Source organism: Nicotiana tabacum, chromosome 1 (genome assembly GCF_000715075.1).
Source record: "Nicotiana tabacum cultivar K326 chromosome 1, ASM71507v2, whole genome shotgun sequence".
Classification (NCBI taxonomy): domain Eukaryota; kingdom Viridiplantae; phylum Streptophyta; class Magnoliopsida; order Solanales; family Solanaceae; genus Nicotiana; species Nicotiana tabacum.
The window spans coordinates 211,144,105-211,167,548 of NC_134080.1; the positions used below are offsets into that span (position 1 = coordinate 211,144,105).

Sequence of the window (23,444 nt, forward strand, 5' to 3'; positions counted from 1 at the left end):
ATATGTTAAGTATTTATTTATTTACTAGAGCTATAATTTTATTTCTCACTACTTGGATTATTTTTAAACTTGCATTTAATATAATAACTAGCATATTTTAATCAAGCATAAATTTTAAAGGATAATTTTGTCTTTAACTAAGCTAATGCATAAATTAAAACCCATGACATTACTAATACCATAATTTTCTATACATTAGTTATGCATTATGTTAATTGATATGCTTTCTATATAAAAATAGTGTAATCCGCCATGAATATATGCGAATACAACAAATAATTAGCTGGACTTCCCTGATCCACGCTTTATTTTACTACTGTATTCATTAATATAATAATTTAAATACATCACATACACTATATAACCAACAAAAAGGTATTCATAATTCATAATATAACAAATAATATATATAAATGGCTAATTACTACTAAAAAATAATACTTAATAAAAAATTCTCTAAACCTAATTTGGTGGGGTACATCAGGCCCAAGCAATAGTGCAAGACCAAAACGCGCAAAGGCCCAAGCAGCAAGCTACCTTGATGAGTGCAAGACCAAGACGCCCAAAGGCCCAAGCAGCCAGCTACCTTAATGAGCCTTCCCCTTAAAAAATTAAACTAATATCATGTAAGCCAATGCCCACCTATCAAATATTAAACATATAAGAACAGGTACACTTGATCTTAGCCAAAAGGCCAAGAAGGGTATGCTTTGCTTGGCGCTCGGGCCTCTGCTTCTATAATGCTTCTCAACTCTCTGTTTTGCAGTTTCTATCGATGTGGGATTGACAAACCGTACTAAATTATTACACTTCTTAGTTATTGAAGAATATTTTGTGAATTCGATTGCTCATGCTTACTCCTAAGTATTAAACTATTGTTGGATACTCTCCAAAAAAAATATTTAATATGCCAGAATTAATTAACTATTTATCCAAGTAGTAAAGTATAAATGAAGGATGATAGAACAAGGTTTCTATAGTATTTACAAGTATTTGTCAACTGAAAAGCTAACTAAAAGGTTAAAATGATAAACTTGTAGATTAGCTTGACAAAGACACTTGGGAAAAAATTAATCTGAGTTATAAGCACTAAACTACACTATAGTATACAAAGCTACCCACAAACAGTTCATTATACAACATAACCTTCAACATACAACTATGTATTAAATAAAATAATGTGTGCATTAGCTTTGTGTATTCATTATATATCTTATTTGGTATACTTTTTAAACTTATGTATTAGTTATGCAAGCGTTAGCTATACACTTTATTTGGTATTATCCTATGCATAACTAATGCATAAGAAACCATGGTATTGACAATACAATGAGTTTTAATGCATGCATTAGCTTAGTTATACACCTTATTTGGTATATTCCACCAATTTCTTCAATTTACAATGAAGAAATTGCTCCGACTATTTATATTTATATTCCGCCAATTTCTTCATTGTAAATTTATAAATATGTACTCTACTACTACATACTGGAATGCACTTGTAAGCAACTCATTTTGTCTTTTATTTTTTTAATTCAAACTTTCTTTGCCTAATAATTCAAGATAGTGGGGAATAAAATTATATCCCTTGTAGATAAATAAATACTTAGCATATTTTTTGTTTTATAAATAAATATTCAACTCTATACTACATTATAGGTAGACAAATCAAATAATTTCTTTAAAACTTTTTTTATATAAAAACATTCCTCAATGTATGTTCTTTTAAAAAGATAAAGTGACAGACTGATTATGAGGATATTTTTGTAAACAAATAATTCTTTAAGAAATTGTGCAATACTTTAATACATCAAACCAAACAATGGACAAGAAATATGTCAGCATAACTAATGCCAACATAATTAATGCATGCATAACTAACACCAGCATTATCAATACACCATATTCAACATTATTCTTATGCACCATACCAAATGACCCCTTATAGTCTAGTGGTATCAGTGAGTTCCAAACACAATATATGTGAGTTCAATTCTCAGTGACTTAAGTAATCTAAAAAATGTACAGTTTATTATCCAAGTATTATTTAATTGCAATGCACTCTTGGTATGACTTGAAACAATGTCAATTCTATTTACTTATATGACTTAGACGTCTCGTATTTTCTCGGAAAAGTGATTCTATTGATGGGATTTAGTATGAGATCAATAATCTCGATGAGATTAATATTTCAATCCTACTTCTTAGGACGTATTGATTTGACCCCATAAGTGGGACCGCTCTGTCCAGCTTAGCGCATGGAAAGGAAGGTCATTCTGTTAGGGTAGGGGTCACGCCGTAGAAAGGTTTCAACCTTGAGGCAACAAGATCAACTGCTTCTACTCTATCTGCCAAGGGAAATTCCGGTTAAGGGAACCCCAACCCCGAAAAAACCTGTGGACTACATCTCGTGAGAGCCCTCTATTTGACTAACATACTCTTTTTTATATCTTCACCATACCTTCGTATCAAAGTTGGGAATGATTGACTGCAAGTAAAGCCAATATCTTTTATCTATATTCACATTACTAGAAATTCGGTCAATATTGACGGCGTCGGTGGGTCAAAAAGCTGGCCGAAAAACCGATCAAAGTCGGTCGATTTTTAAAAATATTTCAGTATTCAATTTTTTACGCAATCGACCAACTTTAGTCGGGTTTTTTTGCGCAAAAATGCGAAAAACTATTTTTGCCCCCGCGAAATTTATTTTTCAAGAAACCGACCAACTTTGGTCGATTTTTCATTTAAAATAAATTCAAATTAATATTTACAAAATTGACCGAAATAGGTCGGTTATTTCAGCCGATCATTTTAAAAAATTGATCGATTTCGATCATTAATTTTATTTTTTAATAAAATCGACCAACATCGATCAACTATTTTTGTGCGAAAATGCAATTAAAGAGTATAAATAAAATAAAAGATCAACTTAAAATAAAAATACACCACTGGTCTAGTGGTAAAATAATATCCTGTCACAGTACAGACCCCGATTTGATTCCCAGATGGTGCATTTTTTAATTACATAATTAAAATATCGACCGATTTCGGTCGTTTTTTTTGGAAAATACCGATCGAAGTCGGTCGATTGGCTCTACCGACCATACGATTACAGACCGCCATGAATCGGTCGGTTTTTGGTCGATTTTTTCCAATTAGCGACCAACATCAGACGATTTTGGCAGTCGGTTTTCCCTTTTTTTAGTAGTTCCATTTAATAACTTTGTGTCATACAAGAAAATATTACTCTTTATGTCAATCCATCTTGTTGAGTGACACCAAATTGTACTTTGGATGGATCACAGTGAGTTTGCATAATGCACAAACTCCTAGCGACAGGAAATGTACAACTTAACATCAGTTTTGTGAAAAAATTCGTGATTTTTGTTACGACCCGGAATTCTCACCATCGGGATCATGATGGCGCCTAACAGCACACTTGCTAGGCAAGCCAACGTTAGAGTTTTATTAACCAATTTCTTTAGCGTTTCAGTGATTAATAATAAACAAGCTAAACGAGTCGAAATAATGCGGAAGTAAGTAAATAGCCATATTTTATTACTATTACTACCCAAAATTCGGTGTCACAATCCACAAACGTTCTAAGATTTTACTACAAACATTTGTTCAAAAGAAAATACAATTGTTTACGAAATAAGGAATACAGCAAAGTATGGCGTATAGAAGGGGACACAAGGGCCACCAGGGCCTGCGACGCCAACAGGACTACCTTGGGTCTCCAAGCAGGTGAATCCTACAGCCAACCTCTTGATCAGCACGAACCTGCTCCAAAATTTGCACAAGAAGTGCAGTATCAGTACAACCGACCCCATGTACTGATAAGTGCCAAGCCTAACCTCGACGAGGTAGTGATGAGGCTATGGCAGGGCATTTACAATATAACCTGCATACAGTGTATAATAAAAGCAGAAAGAAAGACATGATAAAATAAAGCATTAACTTGCAAGGAATGAATACAGTTCTCGAAACATATCATCAGTGCTCAGCTATAACCAATCCTTAAGTACAGTTTAAGACTACCATTCAGCTAATATAGTCAAGGGAAAATATAAGCATAAAGATCGTTGTGGCGTGCAACCCGATCCCACCATATCACAATAACTAGAATCACAGTTCACTCTTATTTCACCACAATTCACCCTTATTACACATGTTATGGCGTGCAACCCGATCCCACCATATCACAATAATCACAATAACAACTCACCCTTATTTTACCACAATCCACCCTTATTACATCTGTTGTGGAACGCAACCCGGTCCCACCATATTAATATCATTTACTCAGCAAGTACAGAAATTACACAATTCAAATCACATAACTCTTCGCAAGGATCAACTTCAAACCAAAGCATTTAGAAAGATTATATATTATGAGACTTTACACAAGTAATACTACTTAGCGATCCCAATCCATAATATGCCTTGAAAGTACCAATAACTAGCTCAAACAATAATAGGAAACAACGAGTCTACGAAGGAACTAATACTTCCAACAAAAGATACAATGTCTAACAAGTAGCAATTAGGTATGGAATTACAAGTAAAACATGTAGCAGTTAAGGCAGAAAAAGACAATATAAGAAGGACATGAAGAAAACAGGCAAAACAGATAAATTGATGGTGCATAGGTACTCGGCACCTCACCAATACACCACTCACATGGATTTCATATAGCAAATAAGTCAAGGATTTCTAATCCCTCGAGTCAAAATTAGACACAACACTTACCTCGCTCTACGGGCCACTTCATACTCAATTACCGCTTTTTCTCTAGTATCCACCTCCAAACCACTCGTATCTAGCTACAATTAACTCAATAATATCAATTATTGCTAAAGGAACCAACTACAATGCATAAATTTATATTTCTCAAACATTCCCCCAAAAAGTCAAAAATCGATCTCGGGCCCACTTGGTCAAAATTCGAGGTTCGGACCAAAATCCATTCACCCATTCACCCCGAGCCTAAATATGTAATTATTTTTGAAATCTGACCCCAATTTGAGGTCTAAATCCCAATTTTCCAAAAATCCCTAATTCTACCCAAATCCCCAATTTCTACTATGGAAATCCTAAATTTTAGGTTGGAAATTCATGAAATGTGATGGGAAATTGAAAGAAAGTGGGTTAGGATCACTTACCAAAGTTTTGGGAAAGAATTGGTCTTGGAAGAATCATCTCTAGGGTTCTAGGATTTGAAAATTTGGAGAATGGGAGAAAATCCCGTCTAACTTAAGTTTTGAACAGTTGCAGGTGTCGCATTTGCAACCTGGGGATGCGGAAAAAGCTTCGCAAATGCGAAGATTTGACTGAACCTGCCGACCTCGCAAATGCGACCTAGTGTTCGTAAATATGAACTGGCAGGATCGCAAATGTGATCAAAAACTTCACAAATGCGAAGGTGTCCCTCCCATCCCACTACTCGCAAATACGATGGTCTCTTCGCAATTGAGAGGCTCACATTTACGAGCCAGACCTCGCAAATGCAAAGTCTGCAGATCTGGTACATCAATTGTTAGTTTTTTCTAAGTTCAAACACTCTGTAGCCTATCCGAAACTCACCCGAGCCCTCAGGGCTCCAAGCCAAACATGCACATAAGTCTTATAATATCATACGAACTTGCTCTGTCACGACCAAAAAACTAACCATGTCGTGATGACACCTATTTTGATACTAGGCAAGCTGACACATTACCAAAACAAAATTATATTTTTAATTTCAAGAAAATCCCAAAGCTATTTAACAAAAAACCTTCATAAGGAGTTCAAATCAAAATAAAAGTGCGGAAAAGAAAGCCTGACATCGGGGTGTCACTAGTCATGAGTTTCTACTACAATCTATCTGACAACATCTAGACTAACACAGTCTGGAAAATAACTAAATACAACTAAAGGAAGATAAGAGGGAGAAGAGTAGGGCTGCGATCGCCAGGCAGAACCTTGCTATCTCCCAGAAAATCTGCAACTGGAATAGTCAGCAGCCGCTACCGTGTCCAGATACACCGGGATCTGCACACAAGGTGCAGGGAGTAACGTGAGTATGCCAACTCAGTAAGTAACAATAGTAAATAAAGGCTGAGAAGTAATGACGAGCAATAATGCATGTAAAGTTCATATAACAAAAACTCAGTAAAATACAACATGCCTTTAAAACCATAGTTTGAATCAAATCAGCTTGTTTAAATCCAGTTCCAGTAAAATCAATTTGAAAACATCTTTCAACAGTTTTAGAACAAGGTTCAATGCTCAAATGAGAAAAACAGTGAAATCATAAACAGCCCCTCGGGAAAACATCTCTCATATACAACCCCTCAGGCAAACCTCACCATCACTCATATACAGCCCCTCGAGCAAGCCTCACCATCACTTATATACAGCCCCTCGAGCAAACCTCACCGTCACTCATGCCTCCCAGTCACTCAGCACTCGCACTCAATAAGTACTTGCGCTCACTGGGGGTGTGTAAACTCTGGAGGGACTCCTTCATCCCAAGCGCTATAACAAGCCAATCATGACGTAAATCAATCAAATCCTTAGCCTCACTCAGTCACGAATCAGTAAAACATGTTGCAGCATGCAGCCCGATCCCATAAATATCCTCAGAAATCAAGCCCTCTGCCTTACTCAGTCATAAACCTCTCTAGCCTCTTGGGCTCTCAAAATAACAAAGTTTTCAGCCCAAACAACATTTATATGATGCATCAAAAGTAGAGTAATAGAGACTAAGTTAGGAAATAAATAAGTATAAACATGAATGAGTTTAGATTTCCAATTGAGAACAATGAGAGGATAGCAAGAAAAGACCTCTAAGGGTCCAAACAATACTGGCATAAGGCCTAAACATGGCATCCACCTGATGTTCGGAAATTTTTTCTAAAACAAGTGAGAAGCATGTAGTTTCAACAACATATTCAACTTTTCAGTAGATACAGGACGGACCAAGTCATAATCCCCAACGGTGCACGCCCACATGCATGTCACATAGCATGTGCGTCACCTCAAAATAGTCACATGACACAAAATCCGGGGTTTCATACCCTCAGGACTAGATTTACAATCATTACTTACCTCAAATCGATCAAATCTCTACTCCGCAATGCTATTGCCCCTCGAATCGGTCTCCAAATGCTTCGTATCTGTTCACAATTAGTACAAGACCATCAATATATGCTAAAGGAAGGTTTTCCACAAGAAAAACTACCAAATTAAACCAAGAACCCGAAATTAGTTCAAACCCGGCCCCCGGGCCCACGTCTCAAAATCCGACAAAATTTACAAAACATGAAAGCCCTTTCACTCACTAGTCCATACATACAAAATTTATCAAAATCCGACTCTATTTGGTCCCTCAAATTCTCAAATCAAACTTTCCAAAATTCCAAGCCCTAACCCCTCATTTTCACCCCTAATTTCCACTAATTAATTGATAAAACAACGGGAAAACACCATAGATAGGAGTATTAGAGCTCAAGCAACTTACCTAACTGAAAAACCCTTGAATCTCTCTTCAAAATCACTCCAAAAGCTCCAAAAACCGACTTGAAAATGGTGGAAATGAACCAAAATTCGCAAAGGGTTCTATTTATACCTTATGTCTAGGCTTTTCGCACCTGTGGCCTAAATTGTGCACCTACGATGCCACTTCTGCGCCAAGACATCCGCATCTGCGAAAATCACTTAAGTCCTCAAAACCGCACATGCGCCCCAAGTCCCGCACCTGGAGGCCCATAGATACGACCAATCCTCCGCATCTGCGACTCCAGTCCTGGCCTTCCATTTCTGCATCTACGGCTACCCAACCACACCTGCGACCTCACACCTACGGTTCCCCATCCGTAGATGCGGAAACACCAGCAACTTCAGAAATCAACAGCAACAGCTATCTCCCAACACCAAAATTCAATTCCTTAAACACCTGAAACAGACCCGAGGCCCTCGGGACCTCAACCAAACATACTAACAAGTCATATATCAATATAGGAACTTAGTTGAACCTTCATAACACTCAAAACAACATCGAAAGACCAAATTGCCCTCGGATTCAAGCCTAAGAACTTTTAAACTTCCAAATTCCGCAACCGCGCCGAAACCTATCAAATCACCTCCGAATAACCTGAAATTTTGCACACACATCACAAATGATACAACGAACCTACTCAATCTTTCGGAATTCCATTCCGACCCCGATATCAAATTTTTTCACTGCCGACCAAAATTGCCAAATTTCCAACTTTCACCAATCTAAGCCTAATTCTACCACGGACCTCCAAAGCACATTCTGGACGCGCTCCTAAGTCCAAAATCACCTAACTAAGCTAATCGAACCATAAAAATCCAAATCTGAGATCGTTTACTCATAAGTCAACATCCGGTTGACTTTTCCACTTAAGCTTCTAAATATGAGACTAAGTGTCTCATTCCACTCCGAAACCACTTCGGACTCAAACCAACCAACACGATACGATACAAATATAGCTGAAGAACACAAAAGGAAGCAGAAATGGGGAAAACTGAGCTATAACTCACAAAACGACCATCTGGATCGTTACATTCTCCCTCTTTTAAACAAACGTTCGTCCTCAAACGAGTCTAGAAACATACCTGATGCCTCAAATAGGTGTGGATATCTGCTCTACATCTCCCCCTCGATCTCCCAAGTAGCCTCCTCCATGGGGTGACCTCCCCACTGCACTTTCACTGAAGCTATATCCTTTGATCTCAACTTTCAAACATGCCGCTCCAAAATAGCCACTAGATCCACATCATAAGTCAAATCAACATCTAACTGAACCGTGCTGAAATCTAAGACATGAGACAGATCACCGATATACTTCTGCAACATAGAGACATGAAATACTGGATGCACACCCGACAAGCTAAGTGGCAAAGCAAGCTCATAAGCCACCTCCCCAATCCACAGAAGCACCTCAAAAGGTCCAATGAACAGAGGGCTCAGCTTGCCCTTCTTCCTGAATCTCATAACACCCTTTATGGTTGAAACCTTCAGTATAACCTTCTCCTCAACCATAAAAGAAACAGCATGGACCTTCCTGTCCACATAGCTCTTCTGCCTAGACTGCGCCGTGTGAAGCCGCTCCTGAATCAATTTCACCTTATCTAATGCATCCAGAACCAAGTCTGTGCCCAAGAGCCTAGCCTCACCCGGATCAAACCATCCTACCGAAGACCTACACATCCTCCCATATAAAACCTCATACGGAGACATCTGAATACTTGACTAATAACTGTTGTTGTAAGCAAACCCCGCGAGCGGTAGAACCTAGTCCCATGAACCCCTAAAATCAATGACACAAGCACGTAGCATATCCTTCAATATTTGAATAGTGCACTCGGATTGTCCGTCCGTCTGAAGGTGACAAGTTATGCTCAACTCAACCTGAGTACCCAACTCTCGTTGCAGGACCCTCCAAAACTTCGTTGTAAACGGAGTATATCTAAAATAATGGAAACTGGGACACCATACAAGCGAACAATCTCTCGGATATAAATCTCAGCCAACCGTTCTAAAGAATAGGTAGTACTCATAAGAATGAAGCGCATGGACTTGGTCAGCCGATCCACAATCACCCAAATAACATCTAACTTTCTCAAAGTCCGTGGGAGTCCAACTACAAAATCCATGGTGATACGCTCCCACTTCCACTATGGAATCTCAATCTGCTGAAGTAAGCTACCCTGTCTCTGATGCTCATATTTCACCTGCTGATAATTGAGACACCGAGCTACAAACCCCACTATATCATTCTTCATTCTCCTCCACCAATAGTATTGTCTCAGATCCTGGTACATCTTTGTGGCACCCGGATGGATGGAATACCGCGAACTATGGGCCTCATCCAGAATCAACTCTCGAAGCCCATCTACATTGGGCACACATATCCGACCTTGCAACCTCAATACCTCATCATCACCAATAGTCACATATCTGGCATCATCATGCAGAACCTTGTCCTTGAGGACAAGCAAATGAGGATCATCATACTGGCGCTCTCTGATACGATCAAACAAAGAAGACCGAGAAACCATACAAGCTAGGACCCGATTGGGCTCCGAAGTATCCAATCTCACGAATCGATTGGCCAAGGCTTGAATATTAACTGCCAGAGGTCTCTCCCCAACAGGAAGGAATGCAAGACTACCCATACTCACTGCCTTTCTACTCAAGGCATTGGCCACCACATTGGCCTTTCCCGGATGGTACAAGATAGTAATATCATAGTCCTTTAGCAGCTCCAACCATCTCCGCTGCCTCAAATTGAGATTCTTCTATTTGAAAAAGTGCTGGAGGATATGATGATCAGTAAATACCTCACAAGATACACCATAGAGATAGTGCCTCCAAATCTTCAACGCATGAACAATGGCAGTCAACTCCAAATCATGAACGAGGTAGTTCTTCTCATGGGGCTTCAACTGACGAGAAGCATAAGCAATCACTCTACCCTCATGCATTAACACACACCCAATGCCGACTCAAGAAGCATCACAATATACTGTATAAGAACCTGAAGCCGATGGCAAAACTAACACTGGAGTTGTGGTCAATGCGATCTTGGGCTTTTGAAAGCTCGCTTCATATCATCCGACTACCTAAAAGGAGTACCCTTTTGGGTCAATTTGGTCAAGGGTGATGCAATAAATAAAAATACCTGAACGACCCGATGGTAATAACCTACCAAACCAAGAAAGCTACGAATTTCTGTGGTTGAGGACGGTCTAGGCCAACTATAGACCGCCTCTATCTTCTTCGGGTCAACCTGAATACCCTCACTAGACACCACATGCCCCAAGAGCGCCACTGAACTGAGCCAAAACTCATACTTGGAGAACTTAGCATAAAGCTTCTCCTCCCTCAACAGTTGCAATACAACTCTCTAATGTTTAGCGTGCTCCTCCTGGCTACGAGAGTACATCAGGATATCATCAATGAATATAATAATAAACGAGTCGAGATACGACCGAAAAACGTTGTTCATCAAATGCATGAACGCTACTAGGGCATTAGTCAGCCCAACAAATATCACAAGGAACTCATAATGAGCATATCGGGTCCTGAAAGTTGTCTTAAGAATGTCTGAGTCCCTGATCTTCAACTGGTGATACCCTGACCGGAGATCAATCTTGTAGAACACCCTCGCTCCCTAAATCTAGTCAAATAAATCATCAATACAAGGCAAAAGATACTTGTTCTTGATTGTGACTTTGTTCAACTACCTGTAATCAATGCACATTCTCATGGTGCCATCTTTCTTCTTCACAAATAGAACAGGCGCACCCCAAGGTGACACACTAGGCCAAATAAACCTCTTATCAAGGAGTTCCTGAAGCTGCTCCTTTAATTCCTTTAAATTTGTCGGTTCCATACAATATGGTGGAATAGAAATGGGCTGAGTGCTCGGCACCAAATCAATACCGAAGTCAATATTCTTGTCGAGCGTCATGCCAGGCAGGTCTGTAGGAAATACATCCCAAAAATCTCTCACCACCGAAACTGAATCAATAGTAGGAGTCTTTGCACCGACATCACTCACAAAGGCTAAATAAGAAAGACAACCCTTCCCAACCATCCGTTGGACCTTCAAGTATGAAATTACTCTACCGGGGACATAGTCTGACGAACCTCGCTACTCAATCAGTGGTACGTCCAGTATAGCCAATGTCACCATCTTAGCGTGACAATCAAGAACACTATTGTAAGCACGTGATTTTTGCTTCACGAGCAATCACTCCAAAAGGAAAACAAAAAATAAAAATAGTGACGGATGATTTCGCTGTACAATTTTTCGATTTTTTTTCCGTGACATGTGTTATTAGTCATTTGTGGGTCTGTCCATTTTGCATCTAGTCATTATCAAACAAAAATACAAAAATATGTGTCAGTAAAAGAAAATTCAAAAAAAAAAAAATATATATATATATATATATATATATATATATATATATATATATGTGTGTGTGTGTGTGTGTTCGTTCTAGACTTTTAGTTAACTTACTTGAATATTTGGTGATAATTGTGTTAAAATGTTCCATTGTTGTTTAGTTTTAATTTCATTATTTTATTGTCTATTATTTTATTTTTTGTTTTAAAAGAAAAATGAAACTAGAAAAACAAAAAGGGAAGAAAATCGGTTGGGCCCAAAATAAATGAAACAAAAACAGGCCCAAACCAGCACTCAACCCAGTCCAGACCAGGCCTGCCCAGGCACCTCCTGAAACGACGTCGTTTCAGGCAAATCAATCTGAGCCATCCGTCCCAGCCGATCTAACGGTTCAAGACCTCTTTCAGCGACCCACGTTCAAACCCGACCCAAATAACCAGCCTGACCCAACCCCTCACTTAAACCAAACGACCCCGTTTAACTACCAAATGACCCCGTCTCATGTCTCATCCTCAGATCCAAGCCGTTGAGATCATCTAATCTAACGGCTCAGATCCAATTAGACTCCCCATATATAAACTCGACCCTTCACCCCACGCCCCCTATCTGAACCCCCCCGTCATCGTCCCCAAGCTCAAACACTGGAACCCCAAAACCCTAGCAAGCCGCCCTAGTCTCCCTCGCCATTAAAGCCGGCGGCACGAACGTCGGTGACCACCCCCTTCACACCCCTAAAGCATCCAACCACCCTGAACACGAATCCACTAACCACGAACCTCAAATCACCTCCTATCGTCTCGAATCTGGATTTGAAGATTCGAGACAAAACTCGATCTATGCCAAACCACCCCATCTTCATACCAGACACTCCCCTGACCTTCCTCGTGACCAAACCAAGCTTGGTTTGGTCCGAATCTACCCACAACTCCTAAAAATCCAGATCTGAAAATCCAGAACTTGAAACACATGCACCTGGGGAATCCGGCCGGTCTTGACAAGGGTTTGAGGTCTAATAGACCTTAATCAAGGTGTTCTCACGTGAAAACACCCTGATTAAAGTTTGTTCGGCCTCAAGAGTTCGAAGTTGAGTCAGATTTGGGTCATTTTGATTTCAAACTCTTTTGGTAAGTTTTCCTTTCTTTTGTTTTAGTTCTAATTAAGTTGTCAGCATATTTCGTTGTGTTTGTTTGTCATTTTGTTATTTTTCATTTGGATTTCTTCCATCTCTGTTGAAGGCCTTTTTATTTGGTCAATTGTCTTCTGTTTGTGTTATGAATATACCCTGTGATATACGTGTTCATCAATTAGATTAATCGTCAAACGAGTTTAATTCATATAAGTTCCCAGTGTTTGAACAAATTTGTCTGAGGTCATTCGGGACTCTATACGTGTTGTTTATATGAACGATTGATTGTTATGTGTTACGATTAATATAGTCGAGTCGATATATGTCGTCAATTAGTTTCAATCGTTAATGGTAACAACTTGATTCGTATTGCTTATTTCTGCTGTGATCGTATTTGAGTCCCATTAGGAACTGAATTGTATTGCCTATTGATTTTGTTCAAATCGAATTAAAAAAACATCTAGGGGAAAGGTTATAATGGCAGATTCAGACTTTGATTTTAAAACACGATGCCATTTGGTTTAGACCGTGGGCAGCATATGTATGGTTAGCTTTAAGGAATTAAAATAATTGGACAGCATGTGCTGTCAGATTATATTCCTACTGCCCATACTTTGGTTAAATAAACAAGTGATCAGTACATTTTAACAACAAAAGAGAGAGGGCTGTCAGGGATTTGATGGGAGTTTTGTTTATTTAAAAGAAGTGAGTGGAAAAACAACGAAGGGGGGGGGCAATTTTGAGTTGTAAAACAGACTGTAAAGTGTTAAGGTTAGGCTATAAAAGAGGCAGACCTTCCATTAGAAAGGGGGTTCATTTTTTTGAGTCTTGAGAGATTCTGTGAGTAAGAAAACTGAAAAGGAAAAACAGGAATAAATTTCAGAACATTGTGAATGAGTATTGTCTAGAAGAAACTGTGTAAGAGTCCAGTTTGATCAGGTTGTCTTCGTGGTTTTTGCTTTTCTGTCATTTGCCAAGCTTTCTTGTGGTCATTGGATTTCTGTTGCTGTTACATTCAACATTCTGGGCTGTTATTTCCTACTCTGTTTTTCTGGGATTGTTTATTTGTTGCTCGACTCCTTGCTGAGCTTCATCATTGTTGGCTGGTCGTTGTTGCTGTGTTGTTGCTGTGAATCTGCTGTGCTGTTGTTTGCTGTGTACTATTCAGCTGATCCTTTTCCTTCTTCTTTTGTTCCTCTATACCAGGTACACAACTAATATTGTCCATGTAATTTGAAAGTCGAGCATGAATACAAAAGGGAAGATTTGAAGACATCTATGTCCACATGTAGTTGTTATATAGATGATTATGTAGTGTGTAATGGTTTACAATCTTGTTTGGGTATTGGAGTTGGTCCTTTCATATAGTGAATACAAAAAATGTAGTATGGTTTAATATCATATGTTGGTTAGGTTAACAGACAAAAGGATTGGCAGTATACTAGGCTATGTCTTGGAAATTAGTTGTGTTTTGTAATTAGCATTCTCTTTTAATGCATGTCAAAGAATAAAACTATCCGCCTTAGTTAATTTTCATTCTCTTTTGATAAACTGCCTCGTTATAATTATCAAGCCACACCCTTATAACAATTAGCACAAGTCCGCGCCCCTCAACCTTATGAAGGTCGAGCCCAGGTCAAAACAGACCAAACAGACCCGCCTCGGATAAACAGTGGCCCAGGTCTGGCCCATCCCGCATGAGCTGGATTTGGGCCCATAATGTTCGATCAGCTGTCCGTATGCATGGTCATGTTTCCTTATTCTGTAAAAGCATTTCGGATCCTGCTGTAAATAATCTGCAAGCATGTAAATAATTAAGAGATTTTCTTTTATTTTAGAGACGAACTTAATAGGAAATATAGTCATTATAGGTTTATCCTTTAAAATAAAAATGAGACGAGCCTCGACAAACAAAAATGTAGAAGCTGCGGGGCCCTCTAAATGTATATATTAAATACTTAGATTCCGGGACGGGCCGTTTAGCAAATTTCACGGCCCTTCCTAAAATAATAACACGATAGTCTCTTTAGGTGCGTGTTTAATAATCTACTTTCTTAAAACTTGGGGTGTGAATTTCATGCGACCCAGATCCAAATCCCAAAACATCAAATAAAATATGTTCCAGATTGTGGGTGCATTTCATGTGACGCAGTCCAAGGACATGTTTTAAGCGATGTTCACATCCTTTTGAAATAATAACAATAAAGCGGTAAAAAGTTAAAATTGGCACATTGGTTCATAATGGTATTTAAAATCAGATAAATAAGCCAAATATGACAGTTGAGCGACCGTGCTAGAACCACGGAACTCGGGAATGCCTAACACCTTCTCCCGGGTTAACAGAATTCCTTATCCGGATTTCTGGTGCGCAGACTGTAATATGGAGTCATTCTTTTCCTCGATTCGGGATTAAAATTGGTGACTTGGGACACCCTAAATCTCCCAAGTGGCGACTCTGAAATTAATAAACCAATCCCATTTCGATTGTCCTTTAATTGGAAAAACTCCCTTGCACCCTCTCTGGTGCGGAAAAAGGAGGTGTGACAGCTCTGGCGACTCTGCTGGGGACGGTAACCCAGAACCACTGGTTCAGGGTTAGAAATTCGAGCTTAGATAAATTGTTATATTTGGCTTTATCTGATTTTTACATGTTTTGAGCCTAATGTGCTAAATGTTGCTTTTACTGCTTTGATATTATGTGAACTGTATATAAATTGTGCCGAAACCTATACTTTCTGAGTCTTCTAAATCATGAAGAAGGGCATACTTCGTATGACTTCTTTTCTGTATAGTGTCAAATCCCAATTTAGAACGAGGTTCGGATAAGTTGCTAAGCCGGTGAAGCTTCTGTATTCCCGGTACGCTGCCCCCGGCTCGAGCTGTCCGCTCGGGTAAGCCAGGTCTAGAACAAACACCCAGGTTCTGAACCTAGTATAACAAAGCCACATGCCGGATCCCTAGTAGGAACGTTTATTTGCATCATGTGCATTTGACTTAGGGGACTCAACACATGGGTTGGGTCCGTCTAGGAATATCAACCTGAAATAGAAAAAGGCCATCCTGATGCATCCTACTCACTGCTTGTGCATTTATTTGCTTCAAACATGCATGATGACCGGTTTTGAATGTTGGGAAATTTTTACAAAAAAAAAAATATATAAAAAAAAAATAAAAAAAATATAAATAAACAAACCAGTTAGTTTATCACCCGAACTACGTCGGTTTGATTCTCACCGGATGTGAGATACGTAGGCAACCCTCATCGGGTCCAACTCTTTTTCCATTTTTACCAAAAATGATATACCATAAAGCATATATGTATATATGTATACACATGTATATAAATAAATTTTTTTGTTTTTGTCCAAAGATTTTTGGTTAGAGTCAAAATAAAGGGTTTTGTTTTCACCTAAAAAGTCACCCTAATAAATGTGCAGGATGAACACAGAGCAAAATGAACCATTCTCAGCCCTCAGCGAGGTCCCTCTACAACTCCACATGTGGTGGAATGACTTGGAAGCCGATAGCAAAGGGGTAATAGGAAGAATATTGGGAGGTTTTGTAAATTTGTTGGGTGTTGAGCCGAGGACAGATATTCTTGAAGCTCTAATACCATTTTGGGACCCCACCTGCAATGTATTCCGTTTTGTTGACTTTGAACTTTCACCGACACTTGAGGAAGTTGCCGGATATGCGGGACTGAATGAGAAGTTAAGAGGGCAATATTTGCTTTCGCCAAGGCCAGTGTCCCCGCATGCGTTTCTGGATCTACTAAGCATTAGTCGGAAGGTACAACATGACGATTTATCGAGAGGGTGTTGTGATCTCCATTTCTTGTATCAGCGGTACGGGACCCCGCAGGGTTTCGAGGAACCGAACCTTGGGCTAACTCACGGCGGGAACAGAAACAAATGGGAAGCAAGACGTACTTTGGCTTTTATCACAGCATTCTTGGGAGTCATGGTCTGCCCAAGGAAGGACAAAAAGATAGAGATAGGTCTGGTAGGGATGGCCGACGTGGCAATCAAAAGAACCAATAGTACTGTGGTTCCTTTGATTTTGTCCGAAATCTACCGGGCTCTAACTATATGCCGAGAAGGAGGTACGTTCTTCCAAGGTTGCAACCTGTTACTTCAGCTATGGATGCAGGAACACCTCCATCACCGAGTAGGATACATGAACCACGGGTTGACCGAGAGGAATTGTATCAGCGGATTCAAGAAGCGCATGACAGGCGCCAGATTTCCTGAAGGTGTCGAAGAATGGTTTACACGGTTAAGGTCAACAACATCTGACCAAATTGAATGGGCATTTGGTTGGTTGACTGATACTGAGGTTATCTACATGTCGGCTGAAGAATGTCATGTTCTCTTAATGGGGCTTCGCAGCATCCAGCCATATGCCCCTCATCGGGTATTACGACAACTGGGCAGGTTTCAAGTAGTCCCTAATGATGAAAATCTGAGCAAGCATGCCTTGGAATTGAGCCCGGGAGTCATATTCCCCGAGGGGAAGATTAGAAAACTGTGGCATGAATGTAGATTCTTGGAGCCCAAAACCATGGTACGAGAGCTAGCTAAAGGTGAGGTAGACCCAAAGTACGGTGCTTGGTTCGAAAGAAGGTTTCAGACTCGGCAAAGACCTGCTAAAAGGGCCCACGTCCAACACTTCACCAATGATTCACAAGAGCAATGGGGATGGTTAAAAAGGGAGAAAGGTTACCGGGTCGAAATCGGGAAGCTAAAGCAACAAGTTGAAAGGCTTGTATTTGAGAACAATGTGCAAGTCGCCTCGGAGCAGTCTGAAAGAAACAAGTTAGCCCAAGAAAACCAAACCTTGAAGGCCCGCCTTCGCCAAGCCAGTAAGAGTAACGTTGACCGACAGAAGCGTCGCTCTGATGAAAGATTGATAGCAAGATTGAGAAATCAGGTCGGCCAAAGCCAAGAAGAATTAGAACAATCAAAAGCTTGCATAACAAGGATGAAGGTCAGATGGGCAAAGTACGCAATGGCCCGGGAGCAGCGTTTGCAACAGGTCATAAGTGATTATGAAATGAGCGTCAGAATATTAAGGGAGACGAGCTCCACTCTACATGATCGGATCGTCAAACAAGCACGAGACGCCCAGGCTGACAGAAGACAGTGCTACGATGCAATGGCCTGCATGGAAAGACAAATGGAGTTGTTTCAGGATCGACTTGCCGACGATGCTCAGGCACTGGGGTTGAAAAACCAACAAATCAGGCAGTTGCTCAGTGAAAGAGATGACATCCGAGCAAGGATTGATGAAATAGGGCATTACATCTACATGAAATGCTTGGCATGTGAGCAAACACCTCGGAAGACCCTCCTTGTTTCCATCATTGGCTGCGTCTGCCGGATTATGAACGAGTTGAAGAGCCTGCAAAGAGACCTTACACCTAGAGCCGCGAAAAGGCCGAATGATGCCTCGCGGGCCCTTAAATTGGAGAATTAGTTTTGGTCAAGTCCTGTTTATTTGGCTTTGGTTGTTTTTCCATATGTTGTTTTCTTTTCATTAAACCAAGTTTAAAACCGTGGAGTCTGTACTTCTGCTATTTTTATTTTAAGTACTGTGTAATAGCAAATTTTGATAATGAAATTAAGTGACTCCAGAAGAATTATTGTGTGTCTTTGCTTTGAGGTAGAACTACGCCTGGTCTGATTCGCGCGGGGACGTGATACGTAGGCAATCCCCATAAGATTCGACCGCTTTTAATAAATAAAGAAAAGAAAATGTAAATAGAATAAAACGCAGGGTTTCGCAAAATACTTTAAAGAGACAAATGAGCAAGCCGGGATGACGCATGTTGTTTGAAGCAAAGCATGTAGAAACGGTTAACTGCCTAGGTGCATTGCATCCTCTATGTGTTATGATCAAATCTGTTAAGCTCTAACACTAACAAAGTTTGTTGTTGTCTGATACCAGACAGTTAGTTGTTAAAGAATTCTGGCAACACATTCATACCAAACCAGATCCAAAGGACCGATAGCATCAAGCATGACTACTTCGGAGAATAGTAATGAGGAAGAAAGGCCGATGAGCCAGTTGCTAAAAGAGGCAATGGAAAAGATTGAAAGGATGGGACTAGAGATGCATGCAATGCAGCTAGCCCTGGCCAAAACACAAAAGAGCCCTGAGACACTGGGACACATGCCGGAATACCCTCACTCTGGCCCTTCCACAAGCCGCCCAAATCCCCTCTATCATCAAGAAAGAAGACCTCACGATTCCCAAGCTCCACCACCCCATCAACCTCTCCCAACACCCAACATTCCCATTTTTGTGGGACCTACATCAGCTCCTTTGCAGCGAACGACTAGTGAGCCATTGTTTCAGGCTCACGACACCCAATACTATCCCCCTGAGTCTACATTCCATGCACCGGAACCACAGGCTTACAATCCCCATTTGGAAGTACCGGCAGAGGTTGAGAAGCCGGTTAAGGCCCCTGAACAGGAAGAAGTGTTGAGAAAGTTCAAAAGCCTGGAGCAATCCTTCAGGAACTTGCACGGGCTGGGCAGTCAAGTCAGCGTGGCATACAAAGATCTGTGCCCTTTCCCAGATGTCCAACTCCCGGCTGGGTTCAAGATGCCCAAGTTTGATTTATATGAAGGGCACGGTGATCCCATGGCACATTTGCAGGGATTCTGTAGCAAAATGAGAGGGGCAGGAGGCAAGGATGAGCTTTTGATAGCTTATTTCGGCCAAAGTCTGAGCGGATCTGCACTGGAATGGTATACCAGGCAGGATTTCAGCAGGTGGTACACGTGGGATGATCTGGCACAGGCTTTTGCAGGTCATTTCTAGTACAATCTAGAGATAGTCCCTGACCGTCTCACGTTATTGAGAACTGGGAAGAAACCCGGGGAAAGTTTTCGCGAGTTCGGATTCCGCTGGAGAGAACAAGCAGCTAGGGTCGATCCTCCCATGAGAGAGGGAGAGATGGTAGACTATTTTTTGCAAACGTTGGATCCAACCTACTTTGGTCACTTGGTGACAACGGTTGGAAAATCTTTCAATGAGGTGGTCAAAATAGGGGTCATGATAGAAGAAGGTTTGAGGTCGGACAAGATTTTAAACTATTCGGCACTTAAGGCCACAACCCAGGCTATTCAAAGCGGCACGGGAGGTGCGCTAAGAAGAAAGAAAGAAGAGGTTGCCACGATCGAGGCAAGCAGTTGGTCCAGGGCTGGCAGGCCGCACTACAACCAACCCAGGCCTCACAGGTCAAATTACCCATACAACCCACCACAAAATTTCTATCCACTCCGAGAACCACATTGTTCCGTACACCAAGCCCAGGTATACACTCAGCCTCCGGTTCGCCCACAATGGCGCGCACCGGCTCCCCAGAACATATATGCACCACCACAAAACACCTACCCTCAACCAAGGGCATATAGAAATCCTTCAGGGGCAGGTTTCCGGGGAAATCCAGATGCTAGGAATGACAGGTTGCGGAAGCAAAGAACCTTCACCGAACTGGGAGAAACCTACACCGTTGTGTTCCACAAGCTGCGGCAATTGGGTTTGGTTAGTCCTGTCCATACTCGGGAACCAAATCCTCCGCCTCAGAATTTGGATCGTTCAATCAGTTGTGAATACTGTTCAGGGATGCTCGAGCACGATACCGAGAAGTGCTGGAAGTTAAGGCATGCCATACAGGATCTTATTGACACCAATAAGATCGAGGTCCAGACACCGGAGGCTCCTAACATCAACCAAAACCCACTGCCAGCGCACCACGAAACTCACATGATTGAGTTGGTGTGTGAGGGAGGAGAATTAAGAAAACCCTCACAAACAGTGATGATGATCCAAGCCGCCCCGAGAGAAGTCTTAACCAGTGGAGGAACGAGTATATAGCCGCAGGGTGAAGGCGTCAAGTCGGTAGTAATATTGGGGAAGAGCCCGTCCGTCATAGCAAGCAAACCCGAGCCAAGCAAGTTGGTAATACCAGGGATCCTGCCCACACCGGCAGTCATGTTGAAAGGGGTATGTAGAGAACGGGTGACCATAAAGCCGGTGGTCCAACTGCCGATGATTGACAGCAGGGCTGTGCCCTGGAAATATGAAAAGGCAGTGGTGACGTACCAAGGAAAACAGGTGGAAGAAGTCAGTTGTGAAGCGCAAGGGCTGACTCGATCAGGTCGATGTTTTGCTCCGGTGGAGTTAAGAAAAACCAACCCAGTGGCAACCAAGAAGCCAGTGTCAGAAGAAGAGGCTGAAGAATTCCTGAGGAAGATGAAAGTACAAGACTATTCTGTGGTTGAGCAGCTGAGAAAAACACCTGCCCAGATCTCACTATTGTCATTACTCCTCCATTCCGAGGAACATCGTCGGGCCCTGTTAAAGATATTGAACGAGGCCCATGTACCCAGTGAGATTTCTGTAAACCACCTGGAAACCATTGCCAGCAAGATTTTCGAGGTGAACAGAGTGACATTCTCAGATGATGACCTGCCGGTGGAAGGAACGGAGCACAATAAAGCTTTATACCTAGCTATCAAATGTGAAGACTCGGTGGTAACCCGAGTATTGGTGGATAACGGCTCAAGCGCCAATATTTGTCCATTATCCACCCTGGACCAGTTAAAGATTGACCGTGGAAGAATCCGGGAGAATAGCATCTGTGTCCGGGGGTTTGACGGAAACGGAACAGCCACTGTGGGGGATGTTGTACTTGAACTGACCATTGGTCCGGTCCTGTTTACCATGGAATTTCAGGTATTGGACGCCACGGTATCTTACAACTTGCTGTTAGGACGACCTTGGATTCATGCAGCTAAAGCGGTGCCTTCCACCCTACATCAGACAGTGAAGTTCGAGTGGGAAAGACAAGAGGTCGTGTTGCACGACGAGGATACAACATGCACCATGAGCGGAACCATTGTGCCTTTCATAGAGACCACTGATGACAAAGGTCCTTGGGTCTACCAGATTTTCAATACAGGGTCGGCCAACAAAATTTCTGAAGGAGAAATCATCCCGCGCCCTAGGGTAGCTGCCGCAACAGTCATGATGGTATCAGAAATGCTGGGTAATGGATTTGTGCCGGGAAAAGGCCTGGGAGTTGAACTTCAAGGGATAGTCCAACCTGTTTCCCTTCCTAAGAATCTGGAAACCTTCGGGTTGGGGTTCAAACCAACCGCAGCAGACAGGAAGGAGGCGCGAAGAATGAAGAAGAGGGTCTGGTTTCTGCCTAAACCAGTGCCACGCCTCTCAAGGTCTTTTGTTAAAGCAAGTGCCAAGGGGTCAGTGATCCCAAAGATTCGAGGACCTTTGACCGGTATAAATGAAGACCTGAATCAGAGTTTTGAGAGGCTGTTCGCGGATGTCAGTATGGTGGAAGCTGGAGAAGGTTCCAGCAGAGCAGAGATACAATTTGTGGGGCCTGAGGCCAAGACCAACAATTGGACGGTTACTCCTCTTCCTGTCCGAGGGGAGTTTTGGTAGTAGGCTTTGATTAATGTTTTGTTTGTTTATTTGTTTGATCGGATTATTCAAGGGTGTAATCCAAATTTTACTTTCGTTTTTGTAAAAGTGTGAACCCTTTTATCCCGCAAATTTAATAAAGTTCTCTTCTTTGGTCTCATTTTAATTTTTGTCTTGTTCTTTTTCCTTCTGAACAGTTCTCTTTTTACTGGTTCTAATGACATGGCATGCACAGCGGATCTTCGACCTAGTCTAATAAATCAATCTGAAACCGACTCAATGATGCAAAAGGTCGTTTGTGACGATGAATCTGAATGTGACGAAGGTGAAGCCTTCGAAGAAATAAACAGAGAACTGTGCCAGTTTGAAGAGAAACCCAAGCCTAACTTAAATGACACCGAGGCGGTGAATCTAGGAGACGCTGATAACGTCCAAGAGACCAAAATTAGCATCCACATTGAGCCGAATGTCAGAGCAGAATTGATCAAAACTCTCAGGGAATTCAAAGACGTTTTTGCCTGGTCATATGATGATATGCCTGGATTAAGCACCAATTTAGTGGTTCACAAATTACCCACTGACCCGGCATACCCTCCGGTCAAGCAAAAACTAAGGAAATTTAAAACAGAAATGAGTGTAAAGATCAAGGAAGAAGTGATTAAGCAGTTACAAGCGAAGGTCATTCGGGTCACTCGATATCCCGAGTGGTTGGCCAATGTGGTACCAGTCCCAAAGAAGGATGGAAAAATCAGGGTGTGCGTTGATTACCGCAACCTTAACAAAGCAAGTCCCAAGGACAATTTTCCGTTGCCCAACATTCATATCTTAATCGACAATTGCGCAGGGCGCGAGATCGGATCCTTTGTGGATTGCTATGCAGGTTATCATCAGATCCTAATGGATGAGGAGGATGCTGAGAAGACAGTGTTTATTATGCC

The 23,444-nt window shown here is 41.3% G+C and overlaps 1 pseudogene; it reads right to left on the reverse strand.

Moving 5' to 3' along the window:
* Positions 1-524: 524 nt before the first annotated feature.
* LOC142165493 (U2 spliceosomal RNA) lies at positions 525-707 on the reverse strand (annotated as a pseudogene).
* Positions 708-23,444: the final 22,737 nt, after the last annotated feature.